We start from the raw sequence: 19,742 nt of genomic DNA, 5'->3' as shown, positions 1-19,742 counted from the left end.
GCCACCTGTTGTCATTGAAGCTGCTGTGAGATATTCATTATTTGCCTGTGGATGTCACGTAGCCAGTGATACCAAAACGAGCTGGCAGCTCACCAATAATCCTTCGCATACCAGCTCAACGCAATAGGTGAGCCAGAACGAGACCATCGTTATGAATGGAGGAAAGAAGCTTTTAAGCTCAGCCATTACACAACATCGACAATGGGAGAGCTTTATGCAATAATTTGTGCTTTAGGCTTCATATGTTTACAGCCAGGTCCACTTCAATGGGTAGTTATCAGTAACTCACAGTTCTTATTAGTTCCTTTAAAAAGATTGAGATTGGCCAACAAAACTACTGAGCTGTCACATGAAATACAGAGGACGTGCGATGTAGCAAAAGATATAAAGCACTCTATGATGTGCCAGTGGGTACCGAGCCACTGTGAAGTCACAAAAAACGACATAGCTGATCACATGGCACCAACGGCGCATCAGGAGAACAATATATCACTACTACCTTTATCAAAGAGCGATATACGTTGTCTGATAAATGAGCTAAGGTGTCAACTGTCTACGGAAAACGTGTTTCGATAATGGTGCGCAAAAGTTACAGTTATATAGCCTTTACGCCGGTACAGAATTTATTATTCCGTTAAAGGTTAGCCGATCGGTAGAAACAGTCATCCATAGGTTTCGACTAGGTAAGGCCTACATGAAGGCCTTCCTGTATAGTATAAGGAAAGCTAGCAGTCCCACCTGCTCATCTGAAGAAGCTCAAGAAGACGTGGAGCACATTCTTCTACATTATAAAAATTATGACGCACCTCGAAAGAAACTTTCACAAAAACGAAATTATTTGAATAAGCGACCTCAATCCTTCGCAAAAATTTTGGGTCCATGGCCAAATTGAAAGTTACAAGCCACTGCAGTGCGTGCAGTCATTCACTATCTGGAGAAATTAGAAGTATCTCAAAAGTACTAAACAAAAAAATATGTATCGTCATTGGTAACCGGTATGTTTCATAGCGATATTTTGGTGTCTCACTAAAATATCTTTGGTAAAAGCTTTACAAAAACAGTTCAGTGCTTAAGAGCCAAGATCACTTTAGACATTTATTGAACACTAATATTTTGTGTGAACACTAACATTCGCGTGAATACCTTTGATTTTCCAAACCCATCTGTTGTGGACGCATACCTATGTAGTGTGGACACATTTCTGTGTGGTGGAGACACTCAGTATTGAAAAACACGTACTCATTGCGTAAGCGTTGTGCTATGTGCAAATGTATAGCCTTGTTTTTGCTACAAAATACGCGATGTAGATTTTCGTTCAAGAGAAGAGGAGTAGCCGGCGCCACGCTTTCGCAAAAACTTCTCCTTATATACAATTATTTGAAAAAGGGTAAAATTAGGGGCTCATTTTTCTTTGTGAGCAGAAATTGTGAGCAGGTATTCTTAAATACATGCCTTTTTAATATACACGTCTCTGTCAAACAGGCTTACTCCAGTGCTTCTGGTGGTCATGGCGCTTAGAGCACGGCACGGGCTTTGGCCAGCCCGAAAGCCTGGGTCAGGCCGAGTGTGTTTTTCTTGGATCAGGCTAAGGCCGGGCTCGGGTCCATAAGCTTCGGGCTCTGGAAGGGCCCGAGCCTGTGTCTGGCCCGTATTAAGCCTGTGCCCCATATACAGGAAGTTTCACGAAATGGTTACAATATAATTTAAAAAGTACAGCAAGGGGACATCTGCATGCTACCTGTGGCATTCGCTTTACTTTTGCAGAATTATGGAATCTTCAGATGTGTACAAATGTTCAGTACAGCAGTAAATAAAGAACCCAGAACAATTACCCTTTCAAATAATTTGAAACAAGGAACTTTTCATTGAGGGCGTATTCGAAGTAAATTGTACACTGTAAGGGTGCTAAAAGGGGGTGTGGTTCCTTCTTTTGGGGACCATTGGGGCTGCCACAACCATAAATGTCTTTAAGGACTAACGGCACCGGTTCTAACAGTTAGCCCCACAGACGAGCTCAAAGGACTAACATTCAGTCTTCAAATATACACCTTCGCAGTTAACCGTTATTTCCACGAATCACCTCAAACAACTAACATTTACACCTTATGGGGTAATTGTTATTTCGAACATTTACACCCTACTGGGAAAGCATTAGTCTTCACAGTTGCACCTCGCTGGACGACCGGTTTATCCACTCAAATACTCCAAACGGATGAACTGTTTATGCCTAGTTCCAACATCGATTCTTTCTTTTACTCGCAGCCAGGCCCAATACATTTTCGTCTGTGTTTCTGCGCAGTGAGCAGCATATGGCACAGAAAATAACATGCAAAAAATTATTTAGCCGTCTGTGTGTCACTTTTTTCGCAGTCAATGAAAAAACGAAATAGAAAAGTGAGAGATTGAAATCTTTTATTTTTCCATATAGACATCACGTTTCTTCATTTTTTCAGTGAATTCATGGTGGAATGTACAAGTCCAGCATTGTTGTCACCTCTTGTACAGTCCTTGTGAAGCTCTTCCAACGAAAGCAATAGATGAAAGGAATTGCAGACGCCAGCGGACACAGCCTTCTGGATATTGTGTGCCCACGGCTGTACAATAATATTGATAAACAGATAGGGACGCGTGATCCACCACCACCACCTGATAAACAGATAGGGACGCGTGACAGAAGATGAATATTCACGGATGTGACAAGTACATTCAAGGTGATATGAAAACATACGTGTAAACTATGACACGCAAATAACTTTACCTTCAGATCTTTTACAGTCCTTCTGAAGCTGCTCTGTCTAAAGCGATATATGACAGGCTTTGCAGAGGCCAGTGCACAGAGACTTCTAAACGGTGTGTGCCTCTGACTGAACAATAACAATGTCAAATGTATATAGTTATTCAAACGTGACAGAGAATGATGATGTATACATGTGGAAAATACGTGCGAGGTGAAATAAAGCTATGCGTATAAAATATGACATGCGAATATTTTCACTGTGATGTCACACATCGTCAAAGACGCATTTCGATCGCCTTAGTGCGACAGCCTAAGTGCGGCGGCCGCAGTCATACCTCCGATCTGCCACGAACCACCATGCCAACGGCCGGTGCCGCCGATGGTCAGCGGCGAGCTGCTTGTGACCGCTTGACGGGGAAGCGAACTGTAATGGCAACCAATTTTCACTGAGTTCCGACGCTGGCGAAAGCCCCGCCAACCCTTGCTGGTGCACTTACAGTGCGCGACATACTACAACGAAGCTCTTTACGAGAACCGGCAACGTGTTTTCGAGGACTCCCAACACAGCGACGAGGTCTCAACCGGTTGATTTGAACCAACTAGTTTCACCAGTCACAACGAAGGTATATGACTGGTGAAAACATATTAGTCATGAGATGCGTGTCGTCTGAGATCATGAATACATTCTACAGTGAAACCGCCAGTACATTTCTACATGACGCGGTGCACGTGTTCGCCGGCGTTCACATCGTCGTGCCGCGCCGGCGTGTCCACGCCAGGCGCCGGTCCTGCCATAAACTCCAAGGCGCGTGCCGCGCTGCGTTGCTTTGACGCATGCGCGTTTCAACACGTCCGCCGTCCTTCCATCAAGAAAAGAGGGAGACGCAGTGTTGTCTGGGTAACGCATCGACATAGAGTAATGTTACTCTATGGCATCCAAAGGGTTTTCTAATATACACTAGAGGGAGATCTAGAGCTAGTGTGTACGGAAACTGCAACGCACGGCGCTTCAGCGAGCATGGGAATGATGGGTAGTACATACATTTGTCTAATCTTCGTACTACTGGCCTGCTTCTGGATCCGTGTGTGTTCGTGTGGCTTGGAGATGTTTTCTCACGAAACAAAAAAAAATCAGCAAGTGTTCATTGGTAGTGCTTCACCACGTTACTTTTTTTAAACCTTACCTTTTGAAATCAGGTCATGAAGTTCAAGAGGGTTTCTTCTTTTCTTTAAAACGAAACCATAATCAGCAATAAACGAAGCCGCAAGTACGATTCGCCACCCGCAGGTATGAAGACTAGGCAAATGTGTGTACTACCCATCATTCCCATTGTCGCTGAACGATCGCAGCACCAGAGTCCCATCTAGTTAATTTTAGAAAACCCTATCATGGCATCACCGCGAAATGTAGCATGTCGCATTTCGCGCCTGTTGCCGTTGGGCTCCACAGACGGACGCTGGTTGCGCCTGGCATCAGACTTTAGAGTGTTCACGTTTCCCAAACGTAGCGCCGCTGTGCCCAGCGTTCGCGTGCGTCAACGCTACATGGGAGTATATTGGGCCCTTCGTGATACGCTCGCGGCCATTTTGCTAGTTCCACATGTAACAAATTTGGTGCTGCATGACGTCAATGCATGACGAAATGTACGACTGGTGCAAACATTACAATCATGACACGCGTGTAACGTAAGCACATGACAACACACCACGCTCATAGCGTGCTCGCTGCCGTTTCGCTAGCTCCACATAAATTAAATTTTGTATCACGTCACGTAAATAGATGACGAAGCTAAAAGACACATGAAAACATGATGCTCATCACACGGGGAACATGTACGGCATCATTTACTTGCACCTCGTAACGTTGTGCACATTTTAAAGGGACATATCAACATTTCTCATTCATGCATCGCATATCATCTATTCCTGCTGTACGGGGGGTCTGCCAATTTTCTTTTTAAGGTAATTTTGCCTCCTTAAAGTGTATGATTATGAGAGATGCCGTAGTGGAGGGCTCCGGATATTTCCACCATATTGGGTTTTTTAACGTGCATTTAATGCTTTAACTGCATTTTCACCACCATCAAAAATGCTGCCGCCGCAGCCGAACTGCATTACGCTTCACAAGCCACCAAGTGCAAAGTGAGCAAGAGAAAAATCTTGCTGGCGATTTTACAATAGCTGATATTGTCCAACAGGTGCTACAAAGAGCGTTAATCAGCCGTGAAGAACATCTTGAGGCGGGATCCGCCAGTTGGGATTGCCAGCTGGAAAAGCTCGCGGACTTGGTCTTGGAGCCTTCGCGTTGATGCACTGTATAATAAAAAAGAACTTCGGTAAAGGTATGCGTTATAACTAATCCTATCGAATGACAGCAACGACATGTCGATTGATATGTGGGGTTTAACGTCCCAAAACCACCATATGCTTATGAGAGACGCCGTAGTGGAGGGCTCCAGGGATTTCGACCACCTAGCGTTCTTTAACGTGCACCAAATCTGAGCACACGGGCCTACAACATTTCCGCCTCAATCGGAAATGCAGCCGCCGCAGCCGGGATTCGATCCCGCGACCTTCGGGTCAGCAGCCGAGTACCTTAGCCACGAGACCACCGCGGCGGGGCAGCAACGACAGGTCATGCAGCCTATTTAAATAATAACAAACGTACAGAGACTGTGAGACCACCAAAGAAATGTAGTGGAACTACAGGTTTTCCTGCTCAATTTATTCCAAGCACCAGCCAAATTATTCTAGGCGTCAGTCAATTTAATCCAGCCGCTACTCAAATTATTCCAGGTGCTATTCATTTAAATCCAAGTGTCATTAAAATTAATTAGACCGCCAGCTGAATTAATCAGACGCCAGCGAATTTACTCCTCACGACATATTCACTTCAAAGCGACCCAGAATTTTCGGGAATGCGTGGAGTGAATAGCTTCGGAGTGAATTTAAGAGGAAATATTACCAAGAGGTGTAGAATAAAGAATAAGTGAGTCACTAGTGACACATTGTGACTTGCGCGACTTTATCATGCCTATCAGCCACGTATGAACTATTCACACCTTCAACATGCATATCAAAGGAAACGCTGTCCACACAATAATAACTTGATACCTATTGCCCAGGACAATGATCTGATCACTAGCGACTCAGGTGACACCATCGCGCCTAACACCCACGCAAGCACTCTCTAACCTGCCTTCATGCATATCAAATGAAACAACTTTCAGAGGTTAAAAACTTGAACGCTGTTACTCGGCCAAGTGGCCTGAACACTAGTGACTCGCATTACGTCATTACGCCTAACACCCACGCACGTGCTCTCCTAACCTGTCTTCATGCATACGAAGCCAGATGTCTTTGAGAGGGTAATAACTTGAACTCTGTCATTCGGCCTAGTGACGTCATTCCTAGTGACTCCCGTGACGTCATCATGCCTAACACTTACGCAATCACTTCTAACGTGCGTTGTTGCATATTGAACGAAACTTCGAGAGAGTAAAACTTGAGCGCTATGACTCAGCTAATTACGTTATGACTAGTGTTTCACGTGACGTCATCACGCCTAACACCCACGCACGCGCACTCCTTACCTGTCTTCATGCATATCAAACGAAATGACTTTGAAAGGGTAATAACTGGCACGCCGTCACTCGGCCAAGTGACGTGATCACTAGTGGCTAACGTAACGTCACCCCGCCTAACCACCACGCAAGCACTCTCTAACCTGCCTTCATGCATATCAAGCGAAACGTCTTTGAGAGGGTAATATCTTGAACGCCATCACTCGGCCTAGTTACATGATCACTAGTGACTCCCGTGACGTCCTCACGCCTAACACCCACGCAGACGCTGTCCTTACCTGTCTTCATGCATATCAAAAGAAATGACTTTGAGAGGGTAATAACTTGAACGCCGTCACTCAGCCTAGTGACGCGATAAATAGTGACTCACGCGACATCATCACGCCTAACACCCACGAACGCGCTCTCCTAATCTGTCTGCATGCATGTCAAATCAAGTGACTTTGAGAGGGTAATAACTTGAACGCTGTCACTCTTACTTGAACGCTGTCAGTGTTAGGCGTGAAGACGTCATTCACGTGACGTCTTCACGCCTAACACCCACGCAGGCATTCTCAGACCTGCCTTCATGCACATGAAACGAAATGTCCTTAGGAGGGTAATGACTTGAAGGCTGTCACTTGGCCTAGTGACGGGATCACTAGTGACTCGCGTGACGTCATCGCGCCTGACACTCACGCAAGCACTCTCTAACCTGCCTTCATATATATCAAACGAAACGTCTTTCAGAGAGCAATCACGTGATGCTTATTAGTCGGCCTTAGGACTGGATCACTAGTGACTCAGGTGACGTCATCCCATCTTTCCCCCCACGCACGCAATGTCTAACGTGCCTTCATGCATATTAAACCAAACGCCTTCGAGAGGGTAGCAAATTGAATGCTGTTACTCGGCGTAGTGGATTAGGGAACAAACGGGGGTTAAGGATATCATAGCTGAAATCAAGAAGAAGAAATGGACATGGGCAGGGCATGTAGCGCGTAGACAGGATAACCGCTGGTCATTAAGGGTAACTGACTGGATTCCCAGAGAAGGGAAGCGGGTTAGGGGGAGACAGAAGATTAGGTGGGCAGATGAGATTAAGAAGTTTGCGGGTATAAATTGACAGCAGCAAGCACAGGACCGGGTTAACTGGCGGAACATGGGAGGCCTTTGTCCTGCAGTGGACGTAGTCAGGCTGATGATGATGATTATGATGATGATGATGATGACTCGGCGCAGTGACCTGATCACAAGTGACTCACGTGACATCATCACGCCTGACACCGACGCAAGCACACTCTAACCTGCCTTTATGCATATCAAACGAAATGTTGTTGAGAAAGTAAAAGCCTATAGGCTGTCGCAAACAGCGTCTGCTAGTAGAAAACTGACTGCTCGAGCTGCACAGCCATTCACCGGCGAACACGTACATGTATGCACCGAATCGCGCGTTTCGAATTTAGTCAAGGGCGTTTTTACATGGCTTTCGCTTGACCTGACGCTTTTCTTGACTCGAGTAGACGTGATGGAAGCAACAGTACCTTCACCCCATAGGGTGGTACAACCCAACATTAGCGTCCCACCAGTCGTTGAAGGAAACGCTTCTCCCTCATTTGATAAATAAGAATAATAAAGGTGAAATAACAATTAAGCATTTCCAAACCATACTCAATCACTCTACATTTTTCCGATACCATCACCACTCTGCGACGCATTCACTGCAGCCCATCGTGTGGGAAGATGTGGTTGTTTTTTTTTGTTGCTTTTCGTGTTTCGAAGTATGCCTTGAAAACGCAGGTAGCCAGGCCGCACTACAGAGAACAGACAGGCGCTCACTACCAAACAGGCACGCTTATTCCAAGCCCACGAGTCTATAAGAAACGGCATGGCGCGGAAGGTAAAAATAAAGGCACGAGTCAGGCACAGCATTCAACGGCGCATCAGCAACTGGTCACTTGCAAATAGCATTTGTATGTATCTCAATTACGGGGACTGCCAACGGATTTGTTTCACAGGATAACCAGATCAAATATTATTTGAGCCGAAGGAGTGGTTGAAATATTTTCGTAGCATGTTTTGAAACAGGCAGATCGTGCGTCTTTTGCTTGAGTATGTATTTACAGTGTGATGACTTACCTTGCATGTAATCGCAATGCCGAAGCGAAGATGCCCGGTTAAAATACCCACCGGACCTTAAGAAACAATCGTTCCTATAACGTCGGGCTTGTTAAATTGGTTATGAAATGGGTGATGAAAGACAAGTGCGCGGAAAGCTAAATTTATTATTATATAGGCAAAGCAATTTTCAAAAACACGCAGTCCTGCTAGTGCTGCTGAGCAGTGTTTTGCATATCAAAGCAGTCAAGGGCAGCTTGTACGAAAGTGTAATTCTGCCTATCATAAGCGGCACAGTACACACGCTGAATGGCTGCATGGAGCGCCTCGCTGCCTCAACCAGCAGAGCATGGCGATGTTTTTTCTTGGAGATCCCTCCCGGTGTCGTGAGCAGATCATCCCTCCCGGTGTCGTGAGCAGTGTGAAAAGCTTAGAAAGCTTTTCACACCTGCCTTGAACTTTGAGAAAAGCTCTTCAATTGTATTGAAGAATGGGCTGTATGGTGGTAGCCACTTCACGGTGCGGTCGCTTGCCGCGAGGACAGGCTGTTCGCCGTGGCGGTGCGCTGGTGCGTTGTCAAGCAGGAACACTGCCTGTATTCTCGGTTCCTGCTGATAAACTTTTCTGGACACTTCTGCGAGAAAGTCGTTGAAGACAGCCCAGTGGACCTTGTCCGCATTTGTCAAATGGAGAACGCCGTTCACCAACATGCAGGCTATAACATTTGCATTCGCCCATTTCACGCTAGTTGACAAATGGCACACTGGAGCACCTCGTTTCGCCCTTCCGAAACTGCTCGACCGTCATACGTTGAAGTTGGTCTCGTCAATGTAGTTTCATGTTAGTGTAGTTTCCTAGCTCTGAATCCGCTGGGCATATAGGCACCGCAGCTATTTCACGTCGGCGCGATTTCGATCTACTGGCCTCTGGGTCAGCAGCTTAACCGAATAGCTTAGTCTATCGAGAAGCCGATCAATCGTCGACGTGCTCATTTAATTATTAGGCATCTCTTCCTTGAGAGCCCCCTTTGTTTGTTCCAGCATAAAGGATGAATTCTTCTGTACGATTTGTTGCAGGGCGTCCGCCACGTCCAATCCAAACTTCTTCGACGAACCACTACGTGTTTTATCTGTGTCACGGCCAGTAGCGGCAATAAAACACACGTTAGTGTGCTAGGAATAAGCGTGCCTGTTTGGTGGTGAACGCCTGTCTGTCCACTGTAGTGCGGCCTGGCTGCCCGCGTTTCCAGGTCACACTTCGAAACACGAGAAGCAACAAAAAGCCGCACACATCTTCCCACTCGTGACGAGCTGGAGTAAATGTGTCGTAGAGTGGTGAGGGTGTCGGGTGAATGTTTTCTTTACTTCTTTATTTGTTTGTTTGTTTACTATTTATTTATTTATTTATTTATTTATTTATTTATTCAATACTGCGGGTTCAAGGTCTAAGCAGGGTGATTAATACAGATATGAACAAAATAGCAATTGTAAAAATGAAACAATAAAAGGCGGAGAAGGTCGTGTGGTAAGGCGATTCATTCATCACAAGTAAGGCAGTTTCATCCACAACTGATTCTTCGGAAATACGAGAAATTAAGTAGGTCGATGTGAGCAAAAAATGGGATCAAGGCTTTTGGGTGGTGGTGTCGGGTGGGCCGGCTTCTTAGAGGTGTCAAACACGCGGATGGGTCTACAGCTTGTTTTCGTTCAAAAGTTCATCAATAAATGCTAGTCTAACTTTTTGTTTTCACGTATGCAATAAGGTAATGTTGTCTGCTAGCATTAAATCTCAGGCTGAGTTCAACTTGGAGTGCTTCTTTTATGTAAATCTAACAGCGTTTCTCTGAATACGCTCAAGAGTGTATATATTACGTTTTGTATAAGAGTCTCATACTATGCTCGCGTACTCTAGTTTCGGTCGCACAAAGGCAGTGTAACAAAATAGTTTAACAGTCGTGGGATCACTTTTAAGTTTATGTTTAAAAATACATAGTTTGCGAAAGGCAGATGAATGAATATTATCAATATGGAGAATCCAAGATGAGCTAGAAGTGCGCGCCACACCAAGGTATATGTAGTAGTTAATTTGCTGCAGGGATAAGGACCCTAATAAGGACCTAATTATTTTTGCCAGTCACTGGAAGGCACACAAATTTGCTTACGTTGAGACACATTCCCTATTTGTTATACTATTCATATATATTGCAAAGACTAGTGCTAAGGTCCTTTTTTTTTGAAAATTAGTAAAGCTCTTTATTCAGTAAAATACAGTGAATAAAGAGCTTTACTAATTCTCCAAAAAAAGAACCTTAGGACTAGTCTTTGCAATATATATGAATAGTATAACAAATAGGGAATGTGTCTCAACGTAAACAAATTTCTGTGCCTTCCAAAAAGTCGTTTCTCTGAATACACTCAAGAGTGTGTAAATTACGTTTTGCATAAGAGTCTCATACTATGCTCGCGTACTCTAGTTTCGGTCGCACAAAGGCAGTGTAACAAAATAGTTTAAGGTCCTTGTAATCATTAGTGGAACTATTTCTTTGAACAAAACACAATCATCTGCAAATAATCCTAATTTCTACACTAGGGTGAATAACATCAACGACATCATTGATATACAATAGAAAAAGCAAAAGGCCTAACGCACTGTCCTGAGGTACGCCCGATGTGACTGGAAGACAGTCCGAATATAGGCCCCCTACATCAAATTACTGTTCGCAAATATTTAAATACACAGAAATCTAACGAACAAATATTTCTGGGATACTTATTGTTCTAAGTTTGGAAATGCGTTTATTGTGGGGAACTTTTTTGAAGACTTTGCAGAAGTCTAAGAAGAGCATATCTATCCTACCGTGTCTATCGATATCTAATGCAAGAGAGTGAAATAGTGTGACGAGTTGAGTAACGTTAGATAGTCCTTTCCAAAAATCATGTTCGTACTTGGTTAAAAGAGTACTGACACAAAGTTTAGCGCCGAGATAGCCTGCAGGGTTGATTATCGGGAGCATGCATATATCATCTGCAAGATATCAACAGGGAATATAGCTTGGCAGGAATATAAAGTAATTTTTAAGTTTGCGTGAGCGACTGACCCCATAGCGCTATAGACAACCTCGGAGGTGACCCCGAGGTGACCCCCTACTTCCTTCCCGTCACCAAGCTGCAGTCAACAAACAAGTTATGATTAGGTCATATCATCAACTTTTCTTTTGCCGCGTTAGTTCCCGAAGTCTGTATTTCTCGGCGGCAGGTTGCGAGTGCGTGGCCGTGGCGCACGCTTAGAAAGTTTTGTGTTTGGCGACATTCTATTCTCGTTTCCCATTCAAAAGAAATTCTTGATTCGGACCATGCAAAGTGCGTCACAGTCCTGTGTGCGGACGTGTTCAAGAACTGCACACGATAGATGGTGACAGTTGTACCCAGTTTTTGGAACTCTCTTAAACCAAAACATACACCGATTAATAATGAGAGGCCTGTATATAATTATCTGTTGCGTGCTGCAGCAAACGATGTGTCGTGTCATGAATAACAGGTCCGCAGCAACGCATTGCAGCAGAAAAGCGTGAGGCCAAAGTTTTCGTGTCAGTATCCTTTTATTGTAGAGTGTTCTTCAAGAAATTTGATCACACTATAGTAGATATGATATGTTCGATAATTTTGTAACATTGTGAAGTTAGTGAGTTTGGACGGTAATTTCCTAGTGCTAAGCAGCCTCCATTTTTAAAGATGGGTACAACGGGGGCTGTCTTCAAATCACTGGGCAGTTGGGAAGACAACAAAAAACAACTAGTCACCTACAACTTTTCTAGAAATAAAGCGTAGGAATACGTTCGGTATATTATCAGGGCCAGAAGATGCCTTAGTTTCCAAATTTATCAGCATAGACACCACGCCAGGATAAAATAATAAGAGTGCTTTCGCATAGAGAAAGGCTGTCGCATTAAATATAGAGTTGAAATCCGAAGTGTTGAAAACAATCTCAAAATCTTGATTAAATGGCCGAGCAATGTCTCGCTGATCGGTCATGTTGGTTCCATCAACGGATATTTGCGATATCGGTTTTGTCTTCTCAGTGATAAAATTCCAGAATTTACTGGGGTTGTTTGCGATAAAGTTAGGCAATAAGATTTTAAAGTAATACTGACTGCCCCGCTGTGGTGGTCTAGTGGCTAAGGTACTTGGTTGCTGACCCGCACGTCGCGCGATCGAATCCCAGCTATGGCGGCTGCATCTCGAATGGAGGTGAAAATGTTGTAGGCCCGTGTGCTCAGATTTGGGCGCACTTTAAAGAACCCCAGATGGTCGAACCTATCGGAGCCCTTCACTACGGCATCTCCCATAATCATATGGTGGTTTTGGACGTTAAACACTACAAATCAATCAAGTAATACTCTCTAGAGTTGTTCACAGCTTGAGCGAGGTTTGGCCGCATCGTGTATCAAATCAGCCGCTGCCCGCTTTTTTTTTCAGTCGCCTAACTTTACGCTTCATATGAAGGATGTTTCGAGTTATCCAGAATGTTTGTTCATTTTTCTGGTGTTTTTTTGTACAATTTTGAAGGCACAAAATTATCTAAGCAAAATGACACATTTGTTTTAATTGTCTCCACAGCATGCTAACTTCGGCGTCATCAAAATTGGAAAGGCATGTTTTCAAGTGTTCGATTATGTCTACAACATTAGCTCCTGAAAAGTCTTTAAAGAAGCTAAATACTGGGTTTTACGGCCAGTTACTGGAGCCAGAGGAAAGGAAGCGAAGACACAGGTATGATCAGAAAGACCTTGTCGTACCTCTACTAAGAGAAATCGCGGTTCAGAAACATAACATTTATTATTGAGGTGGAATCCCCCTGTAAGCACGTAGGTACGTGAACTACCTGCAATAGGTCATGATAAGGCACAATGTCAAACACTGTTACCATGTTTTGAAGTGTTAATGCCGGCGTCATGGCACTCCCAGTCTACTCCTGGTAGATTCAAGTCACCAATCAGTAATACCTTTTTACTTTCAAATAGGCCATATAAAGTTTCAGTGTGCTAAAGTATTTTGTAGCAACGTCTAGAGGTCTGTACAACCAAATTACAATACGACTATGACCCCAGCATGCAGCCCCAGTGCATAAGCATTCTATGTCAACAAGATCATTCAACAACACAGCATCGATACAATATTTTTTTATGTAGCCACTCCTCCTGCCCTAGCGCGTCTGTCTTTACAGAAAAGAGTGTAGGACGGGGGGGGAAGACGTCATCACTAGGCAGATTCTCGTGTAGCCAAGTCTCGGTAACAACTGTGACATGTGGATCATGTTGCAGCAGAAGCACTTCGAGTGCTTCAGTTTTATTCACAATGCATCGGGTGTCAATATTTATAGCCTTAACTGTTTGTTGCATGGTGCTGGCATAGGTCACGAGTTTAGTTTGGCAGATTGATGGCCTCCTGCTTTTATTCCTCTGTTTTGAAATTCATACCAATGAAATGTATCTTTATACTATAAGCCAGTCATGCACTGAGAATACTCTGTTTCCTTGTCGCTTTTCGTTCATTGCACTATCTCACAACAATTTGCATTTTTTAGGTGTCATCTGTGAATAATCGTTCTGAATGTATAGTATTGATCCTCTCAATTTTTGGCATTTTCTAATATTACTTTTTTTTCATTCAAACTTTGAACATCGAGGATGATGGGTCTTTTACCAGTTTGTTTTTCTAGTCGATAAATGCGTCAGACGGGATAACAATTCACACGAAGGTTTTCTGTGAATCTTTCCTTAACCCCTTTTTCCTTCAGGGTTACATTAGTTTCATTAGGCATTCGGGAATCTCGTTATTACTCAAATTTGACTGTCTGGAACGGTCTCCGAGGTCGATAAGTTTTTTGTTTTGAAAGTTAACATTGTTTTTCAGGTATTCTAACATATTTTTGATCTTTTCACTTTTAACGCGAATGCTGCGTTCAAGAAAGTGTTTTTGTGCCGTAATGAATTCTGTACCATAATTTTCAATTTAATAAACTTTTTTTGGGTCAAGTACTACTTCGTGAATTTTTGCTTGGCTGTTTAGTATTTCTGCTTATAGTTCTTTCTGGATGTGGTCAGGATTTTTTTTTCACATCAACGCACAAAATCAACCGGCAAGCAAGAAAACACTCATATTCTATATTCCAACAACACTGAGCACACCTCAAAACCAAGATACAGCAACAATCACTATGAAATCAACCCGCGTCGGAACTAACCTGCATGAGGCAGAACATAGACGTGAGTGCCAAGGTCGCGCCGGGTCCGCCGTGCCCACGAAGGTCATAGGCTTGTGATAATCCTTTTATAGCGATGTCCAGCGATGAAATTTCAGTTTGAGTTTCATTTTTCAGTTTCAGTTTTATTGAGCATTTTCTCCACAGAGTTGCAGAAAGAAAACACAATGATGAGAGCAAAAAGCTGCTATGTTACCAGCTTGAAGAGGCTCCTACTCCTTTTCACTTGGCATTACAAATCCGCAGTGCACAAACATGAAAAAAGAATTTTACCTCGATTTTCAAACTTCAAGAAATTAGGAAATAAAAAGAAAAAGGCATCAAAATCACACCCGTTTCAGGTTTACATGAAATAAGCAAACCACAAAGAGAGAAAAACAACAAATAAAACTAGAAAACAGCGAACGGTCAATCATGACACAATGCACACGTTGCTAAATGGCTAACAAAGCATTAATTACACATTGATTATTAAACGTTTACAACACTGGGTATGCGAAAAGCACAAGTTTCGGTGTACAAGGGAAACACTGACGAGTGAATTGTTACATGTTCAACATGTAACAATTCACTCGTCAGTGTTTCCCTTGTACATCGAAATTTGTGCTTTACTCGTCAGTTACTCGTCAATTACTCGTTAAAAAAAGTTAGTTGTCAAAAAAGCAACAAAAAAAGGCAAAAAAGCAAACATCACAGGAGGCCATGTTACATACGAGCACTATTATAGGGTGTTTCTTTTACGTATAGTGCTTTAGCCGAACAATTAGAAGAAGCTAAACTACACGCCACAATTCTGGATGAGTAGCTTCTTAAGTTGTTTTTATGTATATTAAAATGGTGATGTTTTTATTTTCAAACATGTTAAAACAAGCAGGAATACAGTGTTCAAGACTTCTCAAACCATGATTAGTTCACGAATAAAGAAGGAACCAGGAAGGCCTTTTCCGAATGTTATAATGGGATTGTGTAGTTTTCCTGGGGTTACACAGTTTAAAAATACAAGCAATCTTTGATAGCAAGCTTTGTTTGTATTTCGTAATAAGGTTGAAACTGTGTATGTGATCGATCGGTAAAATTTTATATTCTCGGAATAAATCACTTGTATGTGCGTCGTATGGTACTTTTGTAATGTGACGAATTGCTTTTTTCTGCAGTAAAAATATTTTGTTCCGATTATCTTTAGATGTATCTGCCCACACTAGACTATAATAGTTCATGTGAGATGAAAATAACGTATTACAGAGCAAAAGTAATGTTTGCTGGAAGCATCTGTAGAAGTTTAGATAGCGTACCACGCGTCCTAGCTATATTTCTAGTTACTTTATTAACGTGTTCGTTCAAATAAGATTCTCATCAAAAATTACTCCTAATAATGAAACTTATTTGACAACCTCAATTTTTTCGGGCCGTAGGTGTATATCCAAATCACGACAGACAGCCTTCTGAACCGGTGCGAATACCACAGCTTTGGATTTTTTTGTGCTGATCATTGAATAATTTGCAGTACTTCATATGAAGATGTCGTTAAGAATGTTGTTGGCTGTGTCTGCAAGCTTACCCCAATCATTACCGAGAAAAAATACACTAGTGCCATCTGCGTAAATTATAAAGTCCACATATTTGCTGACACTTGTTATGTCATTTATATAAATGTTAAACAGTAGGGGCCCTAATATGCTGCCCTGGGGTACACCTGACGTTATGATTATTAGGGAAGATTGACTGTCATTTATAACTACAGATTGCTTTCTTTGTGATAAATACGATTTCAGAAAGTCAAGTGGCATTCCGCGAAAACCATTCTGACGCAATTTTGCATAGAGTATTTCGTGGTTGATTCTGTCGAATGCTTTGGAAGAGCCAATAAAAACACCCAGTGTTATCGGTTTCTTTTCAAATGAGTTAAGTATTAGTTCTTTTTGTGTGAGGAGAGCAAGATCCGTGGACATGCCCCGTCGGAAGTCGCATTGATGCGGTGATAATATAGAGTACTTTTCACAAAAAGACATGACACGTTGATATATAATTTTCTCTAGCCCTTTCGAAATAACAGGAACTATGGAGATCGTAAGCTAATTAGAAAACACATTCCGGTCACCAGATTTGTATAAGACACTAACTCTTGCATGCTTCATTCTTTCTGAGAAAACTCCCGTAGAAAAGAAGGTATTAAACAGATGGGTAAGAACAGGTAACAAACGATCAAGTGCTGCTTTAATAGGCTTAATTTGTATATCATCTATGTCCTGAGCAGTAGTGTTTTTAGTGACATAAATACAGATAATAATTCTTCGGGAGTTGTGTTTAAAAAAGATGCAGTTCTTATGTTCGGCACGCCTAGAAAGTCCCTGTAATTGCTATTACAGGCTCGAGAAGGGTTTGATAAATCAGAGTACACCAGCGTTGTGAAGTACACGTTAAATTTATTAGCAAGTTCTTCACCTTTTACTATCTTATTATCTATGTTTAACTCAAGTGCGTTGTCTGGAGGGCAACGACTATTTAGAAGCTTATTTATTTCTCGCCAAAGAACGTCGCCACGAGTGCTGACCCTCTTGAAGAGAGCTTCATAGCACGCATCTTTAATTTTTCTCAGGTGCTTCGTTACAAAATTTCTGTACCGCTTGAATTCCGAAAGATCGTTATGGTGTCTTGTTTTCACAAATTTCGTGTAAAGTAGATTTTTCTTCATGATCATTTCTAGCCATTCTCGCGTCATCTATTGTTTCCGAAATTTCTTGAGGGTTAGGACCGTTTTATATTCAACGCACTTATGGTAAGTATTTGTTAACAGGCACATGAATATTTTATACGTCTCATTAATGTTAACTGATTTATAGACAGGATCCCAACTAATCTCGGTAATTTCACGCCTAAAAGTGTATAATGTTTTCTTACTAATTTTCTGTATTTTGTACGATTCTGGAGTTTATACTTTTGCATGGTTAACATACTCGTTATGTGGCTCTATGCTGCGCACAGGTAACTACCCATAGGCGGCCTCCTGTGCTGTGCGCAGTAAGTTGCGCTGTTGTGCTTGCCATATCATTTAGTGACAATGGCTCCATACGATGACGCATATTCGCAGGTCCGCATTGCTGATACGCAGTTTGCTGATTCGCAGACGGTTGGCTGTCGGAGATATGAAAAATCTAGGAATTCCCTGCAAGAAGCAGAACATAGAAGTAAGGGCCATAATCGCGCAGGATCCGCCATGCCCATGGCGGACCCGGCGTATTTAGGTATGGCTTATTGTTATTTCTCCTATATAATTATTTTTTGAACGACGGCGAAGCGTTGCCTTCAACGGGTGGTGGGACACTGACGTTGGGTTGTACCGCAAAACTGGTTAATTGTGCAGTTGCGTCCATTGCATCTACTCGAGTCACGAAAAGTATCAAGAGAAGCGAATGCCATGTCAACACGCCCTTGAAAAATTCGAAACGCGTGATACGGTTGCTTTATACACGGGTTGGGCGGTGAGAGCTGTGCAGCGCGAGCAGTCAGTTTTTTACTAGCAGACACTGCCTGCGACGGCTTTCAAGTCATTACTCTCTCAAAAACGTTTCCTTTGATATGCATGAAGGCAGGTTAGGACAGCACGTGCGTGTGTGATAGGCGAGATGACGTCAGGTGAGTCACTAGTGATCAGGTCACTAGGCTGAGTAACGGCGTTCAAGTTATGGCCCTCTCAAAGACGTTATGTTTGATATGCATGAAGACACGTTAGAGAGTGCTTGTGTGAGTGTTAGGCGTGGTGACCTCACGTGAGTCAATAGCGATCACGTCCCTAGGCCGAGCAACAGCGTTCAAGTTATTACCCTCTTAAAGGCGTTTCGTTCGATATGCATGAACGCAGGTTAGAGAGTTCCTGCGTGTGTGTTTGGCGTGATGATGCCACGTGTGTCACTAGTGATTACGTCCCTAGGGCAAGTGCCAGCGTTAAAGTCATTACCCCTTCGAAGTCGTTTCGTTTGATATGCATGAAGACAGGTTAAAGAATGCTTGCGTGGGTGTTAGGCGTGATGACGTCACGCCAGTCACTAGGGATCACATCAATAGGCCGAATAACAGCGTTACAGTTATTACCCTCTCGAAGTCATTTCGTTTGATATGCATGAAGACAGGTAAAGACAGCGCGTGCGTGGATGTTAGGCGTGATGACGTCACGTGAAACACTAGTCATAACGTATTTAGCTGAGTCATAGCGCTCAAGTTTTACTCTCTCAAAGACGTTTCGTTCAATATGCATCAACGCCCGTTAGAAGTGATTGCGTGAGTGTTAGGCATGATGACGTCACGCGAGTCACTAGGGATGACGTCACTAGGCCGAATGACAGCGTTCAAATTATGACCCTCTCAAAGACGTCTCGTTTTATGTGCATGAAGACAGGGTAGGAGAACGCATACGTGGGTGTTAGGCGTAATGAAGTAATGTGAGTCACTAATGATTAGGTCACTAGGACGAGTGACCACGTTTAAGTTATTACCCTCTCAAAGATATTGCGTTTGGTATGCATGAAGGTGCGTTCGAGGGTGCTTGCGTGAGTGTTAGGCTTGATGACGTCACCTGATTCACTAGTGATCACATCATTGGCCTGGGCAATAGGTATCAAGTTATTACAGTGTGAACGGTGTTTCCTTTGATATGCAAGTTGAAGGTGTGAATAGTGCGTACGCGGGTGATGGGCGTGATGAAGTCGCGCGAGTCACAAGGTGTCACTAGTGATCACTCATTGTTTATTCTACACATTTTGATAATTATTACTGTTAAATTTCTTCCGACGCTATTCACTCCACGCGTTCCTGAAAATTCTGGGTCGCCTTTAAGTCACAATGTCGTGAGGATTAAATTCGCTGGCGTCTGGATTAAATAAGGTGGCAGTAGAATTATATTAGTGGCATTTGGATTAAAATGAATGGCACCTGGATTAAGTTGAGTGGCGGTTGGATTAAATTGACTGGCGCCTAGAATAACTTGGCTGGCGCTTGGAATAAATTCAGCGGAAAAACCTGTAGAGCTTTCTGAGAAAACCTCCAAAAGTACTAAATACCGGCGTTCG

Source organism: Rhipicephalus microplus, chromosome 7 (assembly GCF_043290135.1).
Source record: "Rhipicephalus microplus isolate Deutch F79 chromosome 7, USDA_Rmic, whole genome shotgun sequence".
NCBI lineage: Eukaryota > Metazoa > Arthropoda > Arachnida > Ixodida > Ixodidae > Rhipicephalus > Rhipicephalus microplus.
Note: the sequence above shows the minus strand (reverse complement) of the source record.